Here is a 20,155-nt window from a genome sequence, read left to right on the forward strand (position 1 = left end):
AAGATTTGGTGGGGATAACTAGATTAGAGAATGGATAAATCAGCAAGGTCCGAATCAGTGGCTCCTGTTGGAAAGTGCACCTTTGTGTGTAGGTGTCAGACGAGGGCTGGGCCTATGTGTATTATGGTTCCTCAGTTGCTCCCCAGAGTCAAATAGCCTGCCAACACTTACTGTGTAGGTTTACAAATGCAAAAATGTGCACTTGGCAAGATGTGTATAGAATCAAACACTAGCTTGAGTTGCCATGATCAATAGGGAAGAGAAAAGGGAAGAAAATTAGGATGACCTGACAGTTACTACATTATGGGGCTGAAATTTCCCCTTTGCGCAGGGCCAGTTAGCGTTGCCGGCCGGCTCTAATGGAGCACTAATGAGTTAGCGCACAGGCGCGGCAGCCACATCGACCCACGCGGAATTGCTCCCGACGCTACGGCAGCAAAGAGTGGTTTGCGCTGCACCCCGCAATTAGCGTACCACAGTGTGCGCCGACCCCTTATCGCTCCGTGCCGACTCCTTTGCGCACCGTGGGACGCGAGGTCAGCATGGGGCGATGCCTTTGACAGCTTCTCGGTGCAAGAAACTATGGTGACTATGGCCGGCCCTGGCCTCTCTTAAAGGGGAGGTGCTAGTGCGTCGGCTGCCATATTTTTCCTGTCGGCCGATTTTTCAGTCGGCCTGACAATGGCAGCCACTAGTGTGGCACTGCTGACACCTGCCCTGGAGGCCCAGTGGGTGTCATTTAAGAGGCTGCAGAGTTCGCAACGGACCTCTTCTTTAAAAGAAGGGGAGGGACATTGTGATGCATTAGCGTGACGCAACATGTTCACGTCACGCTAGCTTCATCAGCGCCACGCTGATGTGTTGAGTGCAGCGATGAGCGCGTGCCCGGTGAGTGCCCCGCAAGCGTCGCGCAAACACTCCCTCCCTTAAAGGGGAGGTGGCGCTTCTGGCGACGCCATGTCATTTTTTTCTATTGGCCATCTGCCAGGTCGGCCCGACAATTATTGCCGCAGGTTCGGCCGGGCTGCCAACAGGCAGCCTGGCACCCCCGCTTGGGTGCCAGGCCTCTGGCCCGGCTGAAACCCACCCTGGTGGCCCAGTGTTTTCCATTGAAGTGGCTGCAGAGTTCGCAGTGGCCCTCCCCTTTAACTGAAGGGGAGAGACATTGTGACACGTCAGCACGACGTGGCACATCCGTGTCATGCTGACATCATCAGTGATGCGCTGAAGTCATCAGTGTGGCGCTGATGACTGGTTGGGACGGCAGACCCACTGTAAGGGCACTTCCGTCCCACAGCTGCCACAACTTCCGCCCCGTGCCCCAAAAAAATTCAAAGTGCTGAATTTCTGGAATGGGGCAGAGAAAACTTTACAAAAACAGAAGGTGCACCCCATTTGGGACAGGACTCAATTTTGGCCCCCTGGACTGTAACTAACAAACCTGTCATCAAATCCAGTGTTGTATAATATTCACACTTCCATTTCCTGAGAGGGGAGTGCTTCACCTTTCCTGGGTACAGGCGGGAAATGTTTCTGGGAGGAGGCAGGGTCTTTCCCGCACTGCTTTGGCCGAGTTCTTGGTGGTTTGGCCAAGGAGAGGCATTAGAAATAGCCAGAGACAGGTTTATGCTGTCTACCTGACAAAGAGGGTAATATGGATTCTGGGAGTTAACTCATGAGAAGGAGAAAAGATCACAAAAAAGAAGCAAAGAAGATTAATCTACTAAAGAACACACACTAATATTTCAGTGTGAATTCCTTTGAAGTGAATATTCATCAAAAGTGAATAAAACATTGTGGACATTCAGTGAACAGGAACTGACTGTGGTATAACAACCATTTTGTGACTTTTTTCTAGCTGATGTGTGAATGCATACTGGCATTTCCTTGTTGCAAGTCACCTATGAAACATGTCTGAGGCTATGTGGGTGGGCGGCAGTAAAGACACTGTCTCATCCTATTCAGGATGTGCCCTCTGCTGCTGCACTTGTTTCAGGGCTGGATGTTTGTTATTTAAATAAATAAACTGGTTACTGTCTGAGGTTGGCCATGAATGGCCATGCTTTGAAAGCCCAGTGAGAGCCAGTGCTGCCCACCCACTAAGTCTAACCTTCAGCTAATCATTGAGCAAATGTTCTCAGTATACTCCGGACCGCCATCTGCATTCACTTTTCTAATTAGAAATCCCTTCCTGACAGCAGCATTATAGCCATGAAGTAAAATAGGAAGGATTGCCATTCCTTGCATTTCCTCTGCTTTTCCCATCTTGCTGATTCCTGAACAATTAGCAAAGCTCCACTTTGTTTCCTGGATCCACATGTGTTAAAAAAAGTTGTAATTTTCTGGAAATTACAGAAATAAACAAACAATGGAAAAATGTTTGGCATCTCTTAAAAGCTGCACGTAAACTCCTCCTTTCCTCCACTTGCAACTCTTTTTAGAAAGTGTTGTCCCTTCTGTTCACTTAGATTCAAGAACTACCATTAAAAAACCTGTACATTTATCTTTCCTATTATGAAAATCCAGAAATTTGTTTCAAAGAAGTTTTGCAATAAACAACTTTTAGAAAAAAATTATTATGTTTGGAAGGATATTAATGGTGTGAAATTACTTTCTCCAATATTTGTAATGAAAGTGGTGGTGATTTCTCATAAAATTCCTCCATGCATTATTTTAATATATTTATCAACTTGAAATGGGTCAACAATTGTGTATGCACAGATGAACATGGTAAAATATTTGTTGCAAAGATTTCTGAAGATTATTGCTGAGAGCAATTTTAACCCATTAGAATTGTAATTAATAAGAATTAAAAACGATTGCCTTGCTATAAGTGCCTTGTATTTAAACCTATCTGTTTTATCGGTCATTCAAATCCCTGATACAAACTAACACAGAGATTTCGTACTTTTTGATTTATTATCCCAGATGTCAGAGGAGCTGATTCATTATTTCAATATTCAGTTGCAGAAAAGTTAGTTGGTACAACTCAAACTCCTGGCACATTGGATCATTAAATTAAGGTTGCCAAATATATGTTGTCTTATTAATTGAGAACTCGGAACCTGTCAGAAAGGTCTTGTTCTTCTCTTTTATTTCCATGGCTGCCTACCATTGTACTGTTACCATCAACTCACGAGGTATCCCCCTCCCCACTTTTGTTGACTTCAGCATTGTAAGAAGGTTACAGGCCAGTTATGGTGTGTCAACGTAAAGTGGTTTTGGCTTCACATTAGTGCAAACTATGCAGCATAACTCAAATGTGAATCAGCTAAATTAAATTTATACTTCAGATTGACTGCCATATAAGGGCATCTGGTGTGAAGTTAAATTTAAGAAGTTCCCAGGTAATCCATTAGACCTTCATTTTTATTCAGTTTAGTGTTAGCTGAGAACCACCTAACCCATCAGCTCTGTACTAACGTTAACATTTAACTAGCTTTTGGACGCTGGCTGGTATTCTTTGTCCAGAGCACAATGCAGAACTGGCAAATACTGTCTTCAGATTGCGATTTGCCTTAAACAAGCTCCAATGTCAAACAAGTGGTTCAGCACTTTTAAACTCTTCCCTGAAACTCTTAGTATTGTGGTCTTGTTATACAGCAAAGATGCTATTATACTGTACTGGATAACTATGTCAAGCAAACCTGTTCTCCACTACCTGTTCCATGCTTAGTTTCTCAGAGGCTTGCTGGGTACAACTGAGATCCTTGCCTGTTCTAAGTGGCTATGCATCTCTTTTAAAGAATCTCATGGGGTTTCCCTGCATTATGTGAGCATGTTCTCTGCTACTCTTGACATTCTTTATCATGCAGCCAATGAGTAGTCAGCCTCCTCTCTGTGGGTATTGCTCATTTCTTGGGGGTTCACTCTGTAGGCAACACAATTCAGTTTTTCCTGCTTGTGATCCAGATTTTTGAGTCTGTTAATATTTCTCAAATGTAGCCAGCATACCCTCAATCTATTTCATGGCGCATACCTTCGGAGGTTGCTGATGTCATAGAAACATAGAAACATAGAAAATAGGTGCAGGAGTAGGCCATTCGGCCCTTCTAGCCTGCACCGCCATTCAATGAGTTCATGGCTGAAAATTCAACTTCATGAACATTCATGACAATGTCCTGTCATTGGGACCCTGATAACATTTTAATAGCTTACATAGCGGGGAAGAATTCAAAACTTTCACTGCAGAAGGAGCAGGAGCACTCCTCTGGGCCCCACAAGGAAAGTTTGGACCTCTGTTGCCCAGGGTTCCACCTATAAAACGTCCCGAATCTCAGCCCCACCCCTGCAGCTTGGCATGGTGCTAGCAGGTGGTCTCTGTGGCCCGCAATTCTAACTTACCTGAAGTCAATCAGCTGTCTTTTTCCGCCCGTTGTGGTTGGACAGATGGCTGGTGGGATACTGAGGTGAATGATCAGACATGAACTCATTGAATGGTGGTGCAGGCTCGAAGGGCCGAATGGCCTACTCCTGCATCGATTTTCTATGTTTCTATGTTAAATGAAGCCCGGGGGTTAAAATAGCCCAGGCCGCAAATAGATGACCCTGAGCGAGTTTGATGCTCGCACTATGCCCACGCTCACCGAAACCCAGTTAAAATTCACTCCCCAACCCTTCCCCCCCACCACCCCCAGTACATGCATTTATTGCATTTAATCCAGTGAATAGGCAAGAATTTACAATCTATATTAATGACTTGGAAGAAGGGACTGAGTGTAACGTAGCCAAGTTTGCTGACGATACAAAGATGGGAGGAAAAGCAATGTGTGAGGAGGACACAAACAATCTGCAAAAGGACATAGACAGGCTAAGTGAGTGGGCAAAAATTTGGCAGATAGAGTATAATGTTGGAAAGTGTGAGGTCATGCACTTTGGCAGAAAAATCAAAGAGCAAGTTATTATTTAAATGGAGAAAGATTGCAAAGTGCTGCAGAACAGTGGGACCTGGGCATACTTGTGCATGAAACACAAAAATATAGTATGCAGGTACAGCAAGTGATCAGGAAGGCCAATGGAACCTTGGCCTTTATTGCAAATAGGATGGAGTATAAAAGCAGGGAAATCTTGCTACAGCTATACAGGATATTGGTGAGGCCACACCTGGAATACTGCTTGCAGTTTTGGTTTCCATATTTATGAAAGGATATACTTGCTTTGGAGGCAGTTCAGAGAAGGTTCACTAGGCTGATTCCAGGGATGAGGGGGTTGACTTATGAGGAAAGGTTGAGTAGGTTGGGGCTCTACTCATTGGAATTCAGAAGAATGAGAGGTGATCTTATCAAAACGTATAAGATTATGAGGGGGCTTGACAAGGTGAATGCAGAGAGGATATTTCCACTGATGGGGGAGACTAGAACTAGAGGGCATGATCTTAGAATAAGGGGCCACCCATTTAAAACAGAGGTGAGGAGAAATTTCTTCTCTCAGAGGGTTGTAAATCTGTGGAATTTTCTGCCTCAGAGAGGTGTGGAAGCTGGGACATTGAATAAATTTAAGACAGAAATAGACAGTTTCTTAAACGATAAGGGGATAAGGGGTTATGGGGACCGGGCAGCGAAGTGGAGCTGAGTCCATGATCAGATCAGCCATGGTCTTATTGAATGGCAGAGCAGGCTCGAGGGGCCGTATGGCCTACTCCTGCTCCTATTCCTTATGTTCTTATAATAAGTTTGGTGAACTAATATACATGAGCATTATGTTTGTAGAGAAGTGTCATGTTTATTACATTAAGAGCTTGGGAAATGATAGTGTGCCAAAAAATGTCATATTATCTGATAGAATTTTGCTTGAAATGAAAAAGTTCTACTCATTAACAGTTCATTATGGCAATATAAAGTTAGACTTGTAACTATGAAACATAGAGCCTGTATACATGCCTTAAGTTGCTCACAGGATGCTTTTCAGGAGTTAAATTCACACCATGCAGGGTGAGAGAGGAAGTACCTCACACAATGCAGTACTCGTCCCTTCATTGAAACACAATAATCAAGTTGGGAAGGGAGAGAAAAAGAAATATAAAATATTGTAGGGAAAAAAATCAAATAAACAAATTAAACACTGGAGTGGGTCTGTCCAGCATAATCATTTCTGATCAGTTGCCTTTGTTAAATTATTTGACCCTGGAGGCTGAAAGTATATCAAAATCTAGGAGTCATGTGGCCATCTGAACCTGTAACATAATCTGTACCCATATTCATGGGTAGATTTACTGTATAATAATAATTATGGCAGGGCACTTCATATCAGAACATCGGCTATGTGAACTGATCGGGTAACCCTGCGTCTACATTCATTTTAATGGAAGGCTTGTGCATTTATTTCATTTTATAACAGTTTCTGCAGAAATAGCACTATACAATATATGTGTGATTAATTAGCCAAACATATCTGAACACAGTGCTTTTAGAGAGAGAACAGATTCCTCGTTGACTCCATATTACATATTAATATACATCAATTTCAATCACAGTTTATAGGGTTATAGATACTTATTATTGAAGTTAGCATTCAAGCCAACTGAACTCCAGATTCTGTTCTAATACAAATATTACAGGAAGCTCATGAGTTTTGTCAGCTACAAATACGTATTCATATTTAGAGGTCTTGTTAGTATTAACCCCCTGTGTTATGTACATAGATTTGTTATCCCTTTCATTGCTAAACCTTCGTCAACTTGCACCATTTCTAATTGATGATTTGTTAAGCATGCCCAAGTTTGCTTTTGTGGGTCTCTGCAGGAGGTTCCATGCAATCCCTTTTTCACAAGCTTGCTCTGAACAATGGGCCTGAAAATCCTTGGGCCACAATCCCAGTAGTTACGCCCTCCAGCGCTGAACCTGCCAGAGTGTGTGGAGTGTGTGAGATGGCACCTCACTTAAATTCCCCCCAGCGGGCACCTCCTACATTACAGGTGCATTTCAGACACCCACCAGCCCCATGTTGCTAGAAACTTGGTTGCCTGGTTACTCTGTGGGAGAGGTGCTCAATCCCCACCTCCACCATTACCCTCCACACCTCCCCCCACCCACACACACACCTCACCGGAGCTAAGATTTTAGTGCCACCATAGAAACATAGAAAATAGGTGCAGGAGCAGGCCATTCAGCCCTTCTAGCCTGCACCGCCATTCAATGAGTTCATGGCTGAACATGAAACTTCAGTACCCCCTTCCTGCTTTCTCGCCATAACCCTTGATCCCCCGAGTAGTAAGGACTTCATCGAACTCCCTTTTGAATATATTTAGTGAATTGGCCTCAACTACTTTCTGTGGTAGAGAATTCCACAGGTTCACCACTCTCTGGGTGAAGAAGTTTCTCCTCATCTCGGTCCTAAATGGCTTACCCCTTATCCTCAGACTGTGACCCCTGGTTCTGGACTTCCCGAACATTGGGAACATTCTTCCTGCATCTAACTTGTCTAAACCTGTCAGGTGCCTAATAATAGTAAAAAAATAGTAAAAATAAAAAAATAATAGTAAAAATAAAAACATAAAATCAGCCTTTATCTTTGGGGATCCAGGCTGCTTCCCTGGCTTAGATCCCTCCCCTAATGGGGACCACTTGTGCCCTTCTGGAGGCTGGTACACCTCCCTTGACTCAGCATACCATTCTCCAAACATCCCATTAGAGTTGGTATAGTGGAAACTCACAGCGTAGCGACTGCCTGCCCTGGCCTCCACCCTCTTTGTACCATTGACCTTGTTTGGGGCAGGTGGAGACTCCACCAACAAACAAGTCCACTAGACACTCCCATTTAAAGCCGGGACTCTGGGTGTCCAGATCCCTGCAGAGTTTCTGGCCATTCTGGCAGAGCCCCGCTGGAGCTTTGGCGGTAGACCACTGGAACAGCCGAGTAACTAAAGCTCCAAATAGTAAATTGAAGGAGTTCCGAGTAGAGCGCTTGTTTTGGGAGTCTCGTGTCTGGCTTGCGAACTATGTGGCCTGCCCAGCGGAGCTGATCAAGTGTGGTCATTGCTTCAATGCTAGGGATGTTGGCCTGGTCGAGGATGCTAACATTGGTGCATCTGTCCTCCCAGGGAATTTGTAGGATCTTGCGGAGACATTGTTGGTGGTATTTCTCCAGCGACTTGAGGTGTCTACTGCACATGGTCCATACAGGAGGGCGGGTATTACTACAGCCCTGTAGACCATGAGCTTAGTGATAGTTTTGAGGGCCTGGTCTTCAAACACTCTTTTCCTCAGGCGGCCGAAGGCTGCACTGGCACACTGGAGGCGGTGTTGGATCTCGTCGTCAATGCCTGCTCTTGTTGATAGGAGGCTCCTGAGATAAGGGAAGTGGTCCACATTGTCCAGGGGCACGCTGTGGATCTTGATCCAAAGCAAGCGCTCTACTCGGAACTCCTTCACGGCAAACGAGCCAAAGGTGGGCAGCGGAAACGTTACAAGGACACCCTTAAAGCCTCCCTGATAAAATGCAACATCCCCACTGACACCTGGGAGTCCCTGGCCAAAGACCGCTCTAAGTGGAGGATGTGCATCCGGGAGGGTGCTGAACTCCTCAAGTCTCATCGCCGAGAGCATGCAGAAATCAAGCGCAGACAGCGGAAAGAGTGTGCGGCAAACCTGTCCCTCCCACCCTTTCCCTCAACGACTATCTGTCCCACCTATGACAGGGACTGTGGTTCTTGTATTGGACTGTTCAGCCACCTAAGAACTCATGTTAAGAATGGAAGCAAGCCTTCCTCGATTCCGAGGGACTGCCTATGATGATGATGATGAAATAGTAAATAAATCTCTGCCATCTCTTCTAAGATACACTGATAGAGATCAACAAATACAGCCTTTAAAAACATATAAGTATCTCTATTTCTTATTCTTATTATTTTCTTGCATGCCTCACACCATCACTTGCCCTACTGAGTCAGATGGATGGGATACAATGAACCATTGGCAGTGCTTCTGCATGATTAGCAGGCTGGAGGTGTGACTCAAATGTTTCAAGCTGGGCAATGTCAGGTTATTTTCTTTCCTCCATGTATCTTCCTGTACTGCTTCAACCCATTAGCTGCTGCTTTGTGTAAGTATCTGACCGTTCCCTGTTTGTCTCAGATCTTTTTATTGGTTAAAGATGCTCTCTAGCTGACCATGATAGTTCAGTTGAAGGGTTCCCATTCTAAAGAGTAACCTATCTTTCTCTTTCAGATGCTGACTGGCTTGTTGTGTATTTCTGAAATTTTCCATTTTTATTTCAGATTGTCACGATTCTTGGTTTTACTTTTAATCTCAACAAAAATTTCTAAATTTGAAAGAAGTGCAGAAAATGTATTGATGATTTAAATAGTATCACTCAATGTAAAATAATGCACCATTCAAATATTCTGCAATGGAGCAAGAAAGATACATAGGACGTGAAATTCGGCCCCTTGGCGCCGGCTGATATGGCCGCCATTTTGGGCAGGTCCACATTGCTGCCGTTGCCTGTGCTCGCTGCAAATATGGTAATTAGTCAGATCTTGGCGTCAATCAGTGTGCATTGCTAAATTAAAGCATGACCTGCTATTCTAGATATCGCCGCTCCTTTTAATACCCTCTCCAAAGCACGCAAGGCAGAGCGTGGATTCCCAACCAGCACTTCTTAAAGGAACACACGCAATTTGAGGCAAGTTTAGATTTTTTTTGTACTGGCTTATTTTCATTTTATTTCAGTCATGGCTTGATGTAAGACTTTGAAATAGTTGTTAAAGTGTGAAGGGAGTGTAGGAAGTGGTGCTGGACGTTTGCAAGACTTTGGCTCGTAAAGGAAGGCCTCTGAAAAGACCACTTGCTCCCAGTCCTGGGAGCTCTTGTTGCAGTCTCCCTTGGTTTGCAGCATGACACAGAGATGGGGCAGAGGCAGCAAAGGGGATCAGCTGTTCGCAAAGGGAGGAGGTGTCCGAGGAATCTGTTGTGTATGCAATAACTCAATAGACTGAATACTGTAAACTCTGAACAAGTACAAACCTGGCTCTACTTTATTAGGGCTCAAAGTGATTACATTACAAGATGGCTGGCCTTTTATACCTGGGCCACACACATGTGCGCACAGCCCACTGACCTCCGACAGTGGCACCACCTGGTGTCTAGTAAACCCAAGCAATCATATATGACAATATCCCCCTTTAAGATATTAGTAACGGTCTTTTTACAAATTGAGATGGTCCGGGGCTTTCCGCTCCCGAGTTAAACGTCTCAGTTCAACTCCAGCCTTGGGCGAGCATTCTGAGTCTGTTATGTTTTGGGGCTGGGTAGCCGATCTGCTGGAAGTGGCAATGACCACATCAGGGATTGAAAGTTCAGATTCATTGACCATGTCGGGGGTTGAAAGTCCAGATTCATTGCTGACAGCGGAGTCCTCTGATGACTGAGGGTAGGTTGGTTGGTCACTGATTGTGTCTTCCTCAGATTGTTCCGGTTCATCCGTGTGCCGCAGCTTTATCTGATCAACATGTTTCCTGCATGTCTGTCCATGCTTGAGCTTCACGATAAACACTCTGTTACCCTTCTTGGCTGTAACAGTACCGGCGATCCATTTGGGACCTTGACCATAATTCAGTATATACACAGGATCATTGATAGAAATGTCGCATGACACAGTATCATGCAGTTGGCATGTAGGTACAGCAGGCGGTGAAGAAGGCAAATGGCATGTTGGCCTTCATAGCAAGGGGATTTGAGTATAGGAACAGGGAGGTCTTACTGCAGTTGTACAGGGCCTTGGTGAGGCCTCACCTGGAATATTGTGTTCAGTTTTGGTCTCCTAATCTGAGGAAGGACATTCTTGCTATTGAGGGACTGCAGCGAAGGTTCACCAGACTGATTCCCGGGATGGCAGGACTGACATATGAGGAGAGACTGGATCAACTGGGCCTGTATTTACTGGAGTTTAGAAGAATGAGAGGGGATCTCATAGAAACATATAAAATTCTGACGGGACTGGACAGTTTAGATGCAGGAAGAATGTTCCCGATGTTGGGGAAGACCAGAACCAGGGGACACAGTCTAAGAATAAAGGGTAAGCCATTTAGGACTGAGATGAGGAGAAACTTCTTCACTCAGAGTTAACCTGTGGAATTCCCTACCGCAGAGAGTTGTTGATGCCAGTTCATTGGATATATTCAAGAGGGAGTTAGATATGGCCCTTACAGCTAAAGGGATCAAGACAGCTAAAGGGATCAAGGGGTATTGAGAAAAAGCAGGAAAGGGGTACAGAGGTGAATGATCAGTCATGATCTTATTGAATGGTGGTGCAGGCTCGAAGGGCCGAATGGCCTACTACTGCACCTATTTTCTATGTTTTCTATGTTTCTATGATCATGATACCCTTGCTGACTTTGACCTCTGTATTCGACACGATTATTCAAGTCAGGGTGGACAAGAAAGAGCCTGGTCTTGAGACTTCTCTTCATCAATAGTTCAGCAGGGGTCTTGTCCTGTAACTAAGCAATATGCATGACAAGCGAGTTTGCAGTGAACTTTGAGTTACATGTTTCATACTCTGCTTGATGGTTTGGACCGCACGCTCTGCTTGTCCATTTGATGTGGGTTTGAATGGTGCTGACCTCACATGTTTGAGACTATTGAGTTTCATGAACTCTTGAAACTCCATACTGGTGAAGCAAGATCCGTTGTCGCTTACAACGATGTCAGGCAGACCATGCGTAGCAAACATGACACGACGGCTCTCAATGGTAGCTGTGGATGTGCTGGATGACATGATTATACACTCTATCCACTTGGAATAAGCATCCACCACAACTAAGAACATCTTTCCCAGGAAGGGATCTGCAAAGTCGATGTGGATCCTGGACCATGGTTTAGATGCCACGACCACAGAATCAGCTGCGATTCCGCTGGTGCTTCACTAAGCTGCATGCAAGTGTTGCACTGATGCACACATGATTTCAGATCAGAGTCAATTCCAGGCTACCATACTTGAGACCTGGCAATGGCTGTCATCATGACAATACCGGGTTGCATGCTATGTAGATCATGCACAAATTTCTCTCTGCCTTTCTTGGGCATAACAACACGATTACCCCACAGTATACAATCTGATTGAATGGATAGTTCGTCTTTGCGACGGATGTAAGGTTTGGTCTCCTCACACATTTGCTTGGGTATGGCAGACCAATCACCACTAAGGATACAATGTTTCATAACCGATAATATCGGGTCCTGGCTGATCCAGGTCTTACTTAACTTGTTGGGCCGTGACAGGGGTTCCTTCACTTACAAAAGCATCCATGACTAACAGTAGGTCGGCCGGTTGTGGCGTTTCCACCTCCGGTGTGGGCAACGGCAGATGGCTCAATGCATCGGCACAATTCTCAGTGCCAGGTCTATGGCGAATGACACAATCATAGGCAGATAATGTCAGCATCCACCTCTGGATGCGGGACGATGCATTGGTATTGATACCTTTATTTTCTGAAAACAATGAAATGAGTGGCTTGTGATCTGTTTCCAGTTCAAACCGAAGACCAAACAGGTATTGATGCATCTTTTTAACTCCATACAAATAGGCTAGTGCTTCTTTCTCTACCATGCTGTAGGCTCTTTCCGCCTTTGACAAACTTTTTGAAGCATATGCAACAGGTTGTAATTTTCTCGACTCATTAGCTTGTTGGAGCACGTAACCAATTCCATATGACGAAACATCACAGGCTAATACTAGACACTTATACAGATCATAATGTACCAGCAGCTTGTTAGAGCAAAGCAGATTAGTAGATTTCTCAAAAGCTCTATCTTGAGATGCACCCCAAACCCAGTTGTCACCTTTTCTTAGCAGCATGTGCAGTGGCTCTAATAAGGTGCTCAATCTAGGTAAGAAATTACCAAAGTAGTTGAGTAGACCAAGGAACGAATACAGCTCCGTCACATTCTGAGGCTTGGGTGCATTTTTGGTGGCCTCGGTTTTCGAGTCCCTAGGCCTGATACCGTCAGTAGCAATTTTCCTCTCCAGCAATTCAACTTCCAGTGTCATGAAGACGCACTTCAAACGTTTCAGTCTGAGTCCCACTTTATCCAGACGATGTAGAACCTCTTCCAGGTTGTTCAGAAGTTCGCGGAGTCATGACCTGTGACCAGTATGTCATCTTGGAACACGATGGTTCTGGGGACGCACTTCAGTGACTCTCCATGTTCCTTTGAAATATGGTTGCACCTGAGCGAATTCCAAAAGGGCACCTGTTGTAGATAAACAGTCATTTATGAGTTTATGAGATTGATGCACGTAAGTTTCTTCGATGTGTTGACCAGCTCCTTTGTCATGTAGGCCAATGTCAGATCCAGTTTTGTGAACGACTTCCCCCCGGCTAGCATTGCAAACAGGTCATCAGCCTTCGGTAATGGGTATTGATCCTGTTTCGAAACTCGGTTGATCGTAACCTTGTAGTCACCACAATTCCTGACAGTGCCATTACTTTTCAACACGGGAACTCAATGCGGCTGGCCCATTTGTTAAATTCGACCGGTGATATGATTCCTTCACGTTGGAGTCTGTCCAGTTCGATTTCAACCTTCTCCCTCATCATGTACGGAACTGCCTGAGCTTTATGATGAACGGGTCTTGCATCCGAGTCCACGTGGATCTGCACCTTGGCTCCCGTGAAATTGCTGATGCCTGGTTCAAACAGCGAGGGGAACTTGCTCAACACTTGAGCACATGGAGTATCCTCCTCCGACGACAACGCTTTGACCTCGTTCCAGTTCCATTTGATTTTTTCTGACCAGTTCCTGCCAAACAGCGTTGGACCATTACCTGGAACAATCCATAATGGTAAATTGAGAACCGCACCATCATACGACACCTTGATTACTGCACTGCCAATCACCGTTATGAGTTCTTTAGTGTACGTACGCAACTTGGCATTGACTGGACTCAGCTTAGTCCTTCCAGCCTTAGTATCCCACAGCCTGTCAAATGTCCTCTGGCTCATTATTGATTGACTCGCATCCATGTCCAATTCCATCGATACCGGCACACCGTTAATTTTCACATTAATCATTATCGGTTGGCTGTTTGTTAGGAATGAATGCAGTCCATACATTTCCTCCTCTGGTATCTCAGATTGCATATCCGAAGTCACGCTAGACTGGTCATCATCCTCCACGTGGTGTGTCGCAGCACGCTTGCTCAGTTGTGGACACATGCACTGGAGGTGCCCCATTCTCAAACAGCCTTTACAAATATACTGTTTAAACTGACACTGATGATGCCGATGATTTCCCCCACAATGCCAACACGGTGATATCGGATTCATTCCCGTTGGCGGACTTTGAGTAGTCACAGGTTTCGCGTACGCAGTCGGTTAGGCCCTGCCATATGCAGCTCTGCCAAACGATGATACTATCTAGTTTACAATACTTGCCGAGTTCTGATTTTTTAATGATATCTGCTTCAAGCTTTTGTCCATCGTCATGCATGATTGGGCAATCGAGATGACCTTGCTCAAATCCAGCGTCTCTGTCGCCAGCAGCTTACGCAGGATCACCTCGTGGTTGATGCCAATTACAAAGAAGTCCCGCAGCATGTCTGCCAACACAGTTTCAAACTTACACGGTCCAGCTAGATGTCTTAGGCAATGAATTCCAATACATCCTGGCCCTCAGAACGAACGTGCGTATAGAATTGATATCTTGAGATGATGATGCCTTCATCTGGTCTGAGATAGTCACGTACCATAGCACACAATATTTCATAGTCCTTGTCCGTTAGACTTAAGAGCGAGAGGAGATACTTTATGAGTCGGACCGCAAACCATGAGGAGGACCGCCCTGCGCCTCTTTCTCCATTTTTTTGGCCTCTTTCTCCATTTTTTTGGTTCAAGCGGGCTACAAAGTCTGCCCAATCTTCTCCCTCCTCGAATCGCTCCAGAATTCCAATTGTGCTAATTTTTGCACAGGTTCTTGTTACCTCGTCGCCAAATGTTGTGTTCTGCAATAACTCAATAGACTGAATACTGTAAACTCTGAACAGTTACAAACCTGGCTCTACTTTATTAGGGCCCAAAGTGATTACATTACAAGATGGCCAGCCTTTTATACCTGGGCCGCACACACGTGCGAACAGCCTAATGACCTCTGACAGTGGTGCCACCTGGTGGCTAGTAAACCCAAGCATACATACATGACAGAAACAGAAGAGGAGGAAGTGGAAGGAAGGAAGATTTCTAGTCAGGATATCTGGAATCGAATCATCCGTCTGCGGTACCAGTGACCACAGCCTGAATTCCCCTTTCAACATTTGTCCCACACCTTACCTTCCTTTTATTACTGATCATCACAGTGTCCTGTTGGAAATAATGCTGAAATAAAAGCCAGCACAAAGCAAACTTTCCAATCCAACTTTATACATATATGCATCCAATATTACATCAAAAAATCACCCTATGCATTCCCTTAGTTAGTCTCTTGCATGTATCTGTGTTCTTCCTAGAGCACCTCTGCAGTGCTACCCCAGTGGCTGCAGATAATGGGAGGCTGCTGACTTTTAGTGGGGGACACTGCAGATGCCCTTGTAGGATGATCTCGAGGTGTTGTTCGTTGGGAATGTGAAATCGAATGACGGTGTTTCTTCTTTTTCATCTTCACCCTCCTCTCCCTCCTTTTGGTCAAACATTGGCTGGGCAGGCTGGATTTCTTTGATGTCAGAAATGAGCAAGGCACAAGGGTAGGTTGTGATAATGGGAAGGGGGTGAAGCAAGAGGTGCAAGCTTACACCATGTGCAGCTTGTACATCAGAAGAGATTGTGGGATGAGGGGGAAGTGGGATGTGAGAAGGAGGATAACATATGAGGATACCAGCATCTTGTAATCTTTCAGCCACGCCACTGGCCAAAGGCTCAATATCGCTCCAGCCAAGAATGGCCAGCACTATCTCCTCCAAGGAGATGAAATGAAGCTAGGAATGTGAGGTGTGCCTCGTGTTTGGTAGAGATTGTTGCTAGGTGAGTGATTGAGGTGGGAGGGGCATGCATTGTACATTGAAAAATATGTGAGGCTAGTGGTGCAGTTGGTAACAGATGGCCTTTGAAAGTGCATTCATTGACCTTGACCACTCGTCTGAGGTCATGAAGCTTCTTTGGGCAATGGAGACAGGTCCTGGGGTGACACTGCTGGCAGTGATGGCCTCGGCGATCTGGTTCCACACCCTTCTTTCTGGAGGACCTCCTGGCCCCCTGTGGGTAGAGCACCTCTCTTTCAGTGTTCACCCCCTGCACGTAGGCCTCAAGTCTGCGTCCGAGACCCTGGGTGTCCTTATCTTGGCCTGTTGAGCCATTTGGGTTTGTGCTGAAGCACTTAAAAAAAAATGCCATCACCAGAAGGCAGCTCACCTTTAAGAGGTGCAGACTGCCTTTAAGAGATGCAGGTGAGCTTTAGTTAAAGCTCCAATTAAAACTAGCCTCGCACGAACATCGAAACTTTGACCCCCTGTCAGTCTGTCAGCAGCGTGTTTAGCACTGGGCTGTGCGCTTATCGGAGGGCCGAAGTTCTCGAGGTCCACATTCAGTGCTGGTTGTATGCTACAATCATAATGAGCAGGCAGCACGAATTTGATGTGCTGCCTGAGCTGCTTTCAACGGGAGCAGGCATATCGCGCATCGCGGTGCCCGTGCCCATTTTACTGCATTATCGAATTTCACTCCCATAGACTCTTAAAAAATGCTCTTGTAGACAATAAGATGATTGATAAACTAGTCAATCTTCTAAATGATTGAGGTGGCAGATCCAAAATCCTCCAATTCTGGAAAGCGGTAATTGCTGATTTTTAAAATAAGGAATATCATTGCAACACTCATAAATTCTTCAATAACGACCTTGTCAACAATACATTACCTTGGTAGAGTCTTATGTGTAATGTCCCGTGTTCATAAATGTTTGCTGTGCTTGAAATAAATAAATTATTATTCTCTGTCTTTCAGAACTGCCTTGTTAGTCAAATCTACATTTCAAACATTGTCAAAAATCAGTGAGTGAAAATGTTAATTCATATTTCCATAGGTGAATATACCACATCCTTCAAGTTACTCCTAGCCCCGTCACTATTTCAGAAGAGAGCAAAAATGAGGAAGTTATGTCTGAGGTTTCTGGTAAGGGGTTACAGACTACAGGCTTCAAAGACCAAGGATTTGGGATTAGGACTTCATATGAAACTAGTAAACTTCGAGAAAGTTTAGGTGTTCCTTATGAACTTGAATAAGAGATTTCACTAAAAATATATGACAAGAGGAAATTTTGATGAATGTATTTACAATGTAGCTGCATGTAGCAACCAGAGCAATTCATCATTCAGTGTTATTGTTGAAAAGAACATTCCAAATAAGTTGATGAAAATAATTCCGTAAAGGATGCTAAAAGCTAATTATTGTTCATCAGTTCCTTGGTAATGATAGTAACACTCTTGGCTATCACAAGATGTCCCTTGTATATTTTTGTTTACACGACCATGATACTTGGGGAGAGCAGATTTATTAATTATGGTATTGAAAGAAAAGGAGCTCTAATTTAATGTTTGTCGCTGGCAAACCAAGTGAAGAACCCCACATCTGGGCTGCATGTCTTTACCTGCTCAGTGTACAGATATAAAGCAATGATAAATAACAACATCTAATGTGGTGGAAAATGTAAATGAATAATTTGCTTCAGGTTTAGATCAATTCTCATACTGTGATTCATGCTCAGACTAATTATTGCCCATGTTATTCACCACTTCTAAGTTATACCCGGCAGTAAAATATATATGGCTTTTAATCTACATGTTCTGGGGACATTTAAAACAAGTACCAACTATGTAATAAAGTCTGATAGGAGAATTAGCCAGATACAAACACACAGTAGCATTGAGCCAATTGAAGACATGAAACTAGTCTATGGGTCTTTTTTTGATTTGAACATTTTAACTAAGTGTAACATCCAACTGAGAACAGTAGAGCACTGGTAAAATACTACAAAAGGTAAGCCATTCATTTTCAAATTTATTAAAACATTACAGACAGGGCCAAAACGTAGTCAATCCTCTAATATTATCTTCAGCCGGTCCAGACAGCACAACAACAGACTTTGTCTTGTGCACAGCGTCTCACAATGACATCTTTCTCAAAACATTCGAAAAAGACTGTTGCTTCAATGTCTTCCATTAAACTGGGCAGTCACTTGCTTTCCCATCCCCCAGCCAGCCACAATGATTTTCTCGCATCATTGGCAATCTTTATCAGAAGTACAAATTTCAGCCCCATAGATGTTTCCGTGGAGACTAGTAGGGAGTTTTCTGGAACTCCTCAATTGCAGATTGGCCAGAAGGATTCATTCCCAGATAAGAGTTTGTTCCAACAAAGCAGCTACTATGTGCAATAGAGGGGAAAAAAACACAACCCTCTGTTTAATGCGGTTGGTTCAGTATCTTTATACATTCATTGGGTAAATAATGAAGATTGTCACATTACATTCATTGTTAAGAAATGGAAGCTATTTTTCACTACATCCCACACTAACCAGACTGCAGCCTGTTGTCAGAGCTATGTATCTGCATTTTCTTTTTAATTTTATGTGATTAACCCTTGTGGTTCAACTAAAATAAACGAGAATGAAATAATAAATGCAGAAGTTTACCACTCTCCTTTGTTATGTAAAGATCTAAATTTATATCTATGCACCAGCAGACCTCCTGTGGCATTGCTGGTGGTGAGTCAGTGGAGGCACTGTATTATCCTATGTAGCCTATATTATCAAGGACATTGATATATGGTGAGTGAATAAGTCAAATTGCATTCTGGAATCATGGTATTATGGGAGTGGTTGGTGGTTTGAATTCCATGATTGTGGGAATATTTGTACATAATGGCTCTGAAATTCGGATCATATGCCAGTGCAGAATTCGGGCACGTTTTGGCCGATTGGGGCCGGAACTTAGGTGGCATCCGGTTCTGCCAGATTTCTGGTCTATGCAAGTTGCTCTAGAAATTCCAATGAGGGAGGGTGAGAGTTTTGTTCAGTGTCTAATAAAGGCTCCAACACTGCACTAGGAATGTAATTGATCCCAGAATGAAGTGATAGAAGGGCCGAAATTGCTCTAAGTGAGAAATTGGGGGAGGGTGCTTGGGATTAACCAGAAATTTACCACCCGTCGGGAGTCAGAGGGAAGAGCTGGAAAATTAGGCTCTTTAACTCTGACACTGCCTCTCAGCACTTTAGGGTGCTATTTGAGGTGGTATAGGGGTGGGTTTGCAAGGGAGCGGGGCGGTAATGACATCAGTACGATGCGGACGTGCCGCGTTGCACTGACGCATTACAACATCCTTCCCCTTCATTTACAGAGGAGGGACGCTGCAAGGCTGACATGCAGCCCACTGGGCCACCAGGGAGGGGTTCAGCCGAGCCTACGGCTGCCATTGTCGGCTGACTCAGGAGTCAGTCGACAATTAAAATAAAACAGCGGCCGTGGCAGTGTGCTCTCCCCTCTGAGGCCAGCCACACCACCCAGCCACTGGCCGCACTCCTGCGGGGCAATTTCCCCCATGGGGCGGTAAGGGGTCGCTGCCGGGTGGTAAAGGGTCGACATGCCGGGCAGGGCGGAAACACAGGGCGCATAGGTAACCCGGTCCCGTCATCCCTGGCTTGGGGCAATTGCGGATGTGTTGGCCCCACCGCCTGCCCCCGGATGGAAAGGCCTTACTGCCCCATTAGAGGTGTTAATGGGTTTAAAGAGGGAAATTTACCCCCCCCCCCACCTCTCTAAATGGTAATGAGTTCCCCATAAAGGATTTAAAACATTTAAATGGTTTCTCTTCGGCCCTAACTGGGCCCTAGATACACTCTCATATTGACATGGCACCTCTCCGATTCTCTCGGCTACTGTTGGGGCAGGTGCCTTTGATGTGCCCTCACAAGTGCGGGCTGCTGGTCCTGAGTATTTAATAACCCTGTCACTGCAATTAGGGGTAAGGTCTGTGCGACTGTTAATGAATGTTCCACACCGCTGCACTTCCATCGTCGGAGCTAGACTCCCGGAATTTCAAGGCCAAGTATACTTTGATAAGAAAAAGAGGATGATATTGTGTAATGGTGAATATAGTATTGTGCTGGTATATTTTAGTGTTGGTTACAAAAGAAATGTTGACTAAAAATAAAGAAATGAATGCAAAATAGAATCA

This window comes from Pristiophorus japonicus, chromosome 1 (assembly GCF_044704955.1).
Source record: "Pristiophorus japonicus isolate sPriJap1 chromosome 1, sPriJap1.hap1, whole genome shotgun sequence".
NCBI lineage: Eukaryota > Metazoa > Chordata > Chondrichthyes > Pristiophoridae > Pristiophorus > Pristiophorus japonicus.